General features: G+C 40.2%; 1 non-coding gene across 1 annotated transcript; it reads right to left on the bottom strand.

Annotated features, from left to right (window-relative positions):
• Positions 1–3,619: 3,619 nt before the first annotated feature.
• Trnal-uag (transfer RNA leucine (anticodon UAG)) lies at positions 3,620–3,699 on the bottom strand. The gene has a single exon. It is a non-coding gene; the product is annotated as a tRNA-Leu (tRNA).
• Between the last annotated feature and the right edge of the window lie 981 nt (positions 3,700–4,680).

Genomic DNA, 4,680 nt, shown 5'->3' with positions numbered 1-4,680 from the left:
ATTTCATGTTTACTGAAAGTGGCAAACACCGGGTTCACAAGGTTTCCTAGATAGAAATTTCCCTTACGAAAGTAAGGTTCTTGTACCAAGGCCACTTGGGCTGTACAATTTTGCATAAGTCTGCAAAGATTGATCGTTGCTGTTCTTTTATGCTGAAGATTGATCTGAGCTATCCTAACCGTAGCCACTACCCAAACTAGGTAAGATTAAACTCTTCGCAACAACAGCACAACAAAGAACAGCAACAATAAAACCAAATCGGTATCGATTGGAAAACGCCAAAGGCGAGGCTACACGGAATACACTGTGCCATAATGTGAAACCATATAGGTGAAAATTTAAACTAATTAACAACATCTTCATAATCCCGCCCTTATTTAGCCTCAAGTGAGACTAAAGAAGGGCAGCTGATTGTCTCGGAGAAACACAAGGTCCACTGCACCATTGCTCCGGTTAGCGCAGTAAGCGCAACATACTGTGGAGGGCGCCCTGGTACTCCACAGGCTCCGTTTGCGGTTAGGTTTTTATTAGACCCCCCTAGCCATTCATTCCTAGGCACGGTAAGCATGAAGCCGCATCACACCATGAATTAGGGGTCACCTGTTGGTGGACTCTTACCACCGTAACAGGCGGTCCGTAGTGTTAGTCTTATCCAATTGAGACAATCGCTACCGACACTACACAGCTATCTAGGCTGATCGAGAAAAGAAGTTAATATTGGTGATTAACTTCATACGGGCCCGAACAGTCGGAAATTACCCTAAATTAGGTTGTTTTCCCTCTCCCCCTCACCAATGTAGTCAAAAACAAACACAGATGCGTCGATCCACGGGGGTCCTTGAGCCCAATAAGCCAATTTTGGGTAAATGTAGGCCTTTGGTTCAATCTACCTACTCTTGAGTATATTTTTCAGCTGGAGCTAAAGGAAATCTACCTAGTGTGAGTTTAATCGATTTACTCAAATTTGGCTTATTGGGCCAAACTATGGGATAGCGTCGAAAGAACTCAATTTTGTGTAGTTTGGCGGTTCTGTGTATCATGCAACGTCTACAAGTTATGCAACCTTGCGAACTGTTCCGCTTCTTCTTCAGAATATGTAATCAACACACAATCTATCATCCAAATATATTCTCTATCCATGGACCGCATCAAAGGTGACTCCCTGATCTCACATCCTAACCTACTTACAAATACCACATCCGTGCTGGTTGTGGGGATGCAGAGTGTCTCAGTCTCTTGTAGCAACAACTTTCGCACTCTAACATTCCTTTCCCTTTCCAACTGACTGTAAGGACTTGGCCGGCGCCGGTATTGATCCAAAATGAGCGAGCTGCTTAAATTGCACTTTGAAAATAAGTGGAGTGTCCAAGCCCCCCTTATTCAGTTGGATCTCAGCGCAATTCATACCAGTTCAGATCAATCACGGAGGAGCAACCATTGACATGTACAGTCCAGAGCAGGGATGCCATATTAACAGATTTTTCTGTATTATACAGATTTTTGAGCATCTGTACAGATTTCGTTTCATATGAAATACAGATTTTTGAGCTAGAGGGGCCATTTTACTTTTGTATAAGATACATATTTTTCTCCCAAATTTCGTATGGGATACAGATTGTATAAAATAGTGAAACAGATTTTTCAAAAAAATATCTGGCATCCCTGGTCTAGAGAGATGCAGATGCAGGTACGCTTTGGCGCTATTATGGGTGCTCCACAAAACAATTTAGTGATATGAAGTGCTCCTTGTGTCAACAGGCTAAAAACCCCTGCATTATAAGTCATAATCATACAAACTGCAAGTTTTAAACTGATTGGATATGAAACATTTTACCATTTAAAAATGTACAGAAAAAATTTCTCGATTATTCTGATCTATTTATTTGACTGTAATTATGGGTTCCCAAGTTTGTTCTACTTTCCATCGGGATTCAGACAGACTCAAATACAAGATTGGCCTCTAGGTCAAAATAAAAAAAAAAACAATACCCAAGTAACCACGAAGCCGTATATAAGTGCATCAATTTTGCTATATATTTATATTTAAAATTGTGAATATAACGCTGCATTGCTTTAAATGCCTCATTGAAGCAATATTAAAGTCGAAAAGGGCCCCACTAAAATGAAATTAATGCAACATATCGCAGCACGTTGACAGCCATTGCTAAAGAAACATAAATGCATGTGCTGTACATTTGCATTTACACATGCTAAATACGTGCAACACGAAAAACCAAAACAAAAATCTATTTTTAGCACCGCTTCATTATCGGCGGTACTAATGCCCACACACATGGATGTTTTAATCATTATTTTTTTGTCGCCGGGTCGGGAGTCGAACCAGAATTGTTGAAGACCGCTAGATGAGTTCCATACGCGCTGGCTCCTTGGACCGTTTCTGCTGCTGTGATAACAACAGATATTTCATTAACTAAAAGGAGACTGTTTTTCTGTCTCAATCATTGCACTAGAGGGCAAAACGACTATGTCATATGTAATAGAGTCCCTGTAATCACATTCTGATAATCACTGATAAATACATAATGCATTTTAGAAAATTAAAACACCCTTCGCATACTGCTCACATGCTAATTGTGGTTTCCATCATTATTGGCATGTGAAAGCAGCCAATAGAAAAGAGAAAAGGTAATCTCTTAAAAGGTTTTTCTGAAAAAAGTCGTCGATCGGTGGTTCAAACGGTGATTAAGTTGGTCGGGAGTCGAACCAGACGTGCTGATGATCGCTAGAGTAAAGTTGTTCACTCTTCTTGATTACATTTGTTTACCATTAGACTCAAGCTTTTATAATTGTATTGTTAGAGCAACCTTTGCTAGTTTGTACATTGCATTTATTCAGTTTTTGCAGTGTAGAATTATTGAATTAACGTATATCAGCATTTAATACACCCTAATGTAAAGAAAAATGTAATGCATCATTACATTGATTATGCTAATCTAAAGGATTATTGCATGACAAATGTGGAATTACTGCATTTCGCATAGCAAAGGTTGATATTCAGTCTAATTCGTGCAATGATATAATGCTTGTGGTTACTTGGGTAGTGTCAACCAATGCTCACTGTATCACCTACTTCCTCATGATTTTGTCATTTTTTATCTGAACCATGAACTGCTAGCCCTGTTCGAATTGAACGACAACAGCTTAATATGCATACTGTAATTACAACCATTACAGCAGATAAGATACCCCGAACGCTGTCTCGTAAGTTATAAACTTCATGGCAACTGGCGACGGGAATTACTGCTCCAGAAATGTCATTATTATCGGTGACCATATTCGGTGTCGACAGGGAACAGCCCATCAAGTTATAATCCTTTCATAAAAACCCCTCATTTGGATGGTAAATGGCTGCCATTCAACGACCAGCGACAGTGCTGAATGGAGATATTCAAAAGTTGTGACACCTGCAAGGTTGTGAGATGGTTGAACTGGAGTAAGTTTTATTAAATATGGCACATTTTGTTCACCTTCATCTTTAAGATTTCAACATCCCCCGGTCGATATCCGCGAAAAGCAAGATCAAAGAATCCATTCTAGGAGCAAGCTCAGACACGGTGACAATCAGTCGACGATATTCATCTCCTAATAAAAAAGCACTTGACAGCGGTGGGATTCGAACCCACGCCATTTCTGACTGGTGCCTAAAACCAGCGCCTTAGACCGCTCGGCCACGCTGCCTCGGTATAAATAGCACGTCGCTGCGCGAAGCAGAAATTGAAATTTACTCTGCTCCACGCCACCCGAACGTTGGTTGATAACACAATCTAGCTATAGCGCCATTACACATGGATAGGGTGAAAGACAGTTGAACGAGCCGGTAGCGAGTGCGAGCACACTACTGTAAGCTACTGACTGCCACTGACGTGACGATGCCGCGACTGTGATGCGACCGTCGGTTGATGTTTACTCACAATTAGGTTTTATTTGCGTGAGAAAACATAGAGGAAAGCCCTCTATAGAGAAAAGTAACGAATCATGACGTATGAGTATACGGTGATTTTGCTCGAGTGGGAGCGTAGCGTGGAAGATAGTTAGCTGTGATTGAACGGCATCGTGGGTTTGCAGGTAGACGCCCACGTAGGTGTTTGTTGCGTTTAGTATCAAATTATTGTGTACAAATTTGCTTTTATGCATGCTTATTTGTTTTATTACTTCTAGCATATTTTTAAATGAAGTTTTGGCACATTTAATCAAGTAACTTAAAGTACCAACTTGCAAGCAGTTGTTTTTTTATAATTTGAGAAGTTTTATTATTAAAATTATGGTTTGAATACATTAATGTTGGATCACTTATTGCTTAAATATCAGTATTACAAAAATGAAAAAAAAAAAATAAATCCAGGCAGTAACAAAGCATGAAATAAGAGAATAAATATAAAAGGTCTGCCCAGACTCGGTCCCAGCTGAACCGCTCTCTTGGGAAACTTCCTCAGGAGACGGCTCTCTGGACAGACCATTCTCCATGCTGGAGTTCTCTATAGCTCTTCTTTCTTCAAACAATTCTGCTCCGGGACGCGATATGATAAAGTTCAATCTTCTAAAGAATCTCCCAGATATCGCGAAAAGACGATTACTGGACCTGTTCAACTCATTCATGGAGAACAACATCGTTCCGCATGAATGGAGACAGGTCAAAGTAATAGCTATTCAAAAGCCTGA

The sequence above is a fragment of the Aedes albopictus genome, chromosome 2 (genome assembly GCF_035046485.1).
Source record: "Aedes albopictus strain Foshan chromosome 2, AalbF5, whole genome shotgun sequence".
NCBI classification, from domain to species: domain Eukaryota; kingdom Metazoa; phylum Arthropoda; class Insecta; order Diptera; family Culicidae; genus Aedes; species Aedes albopictus.
Note: the sequence above shows the minus strand (reverse complement) of the source record. Positions and strands in the feature narration are given on the sequence as shown.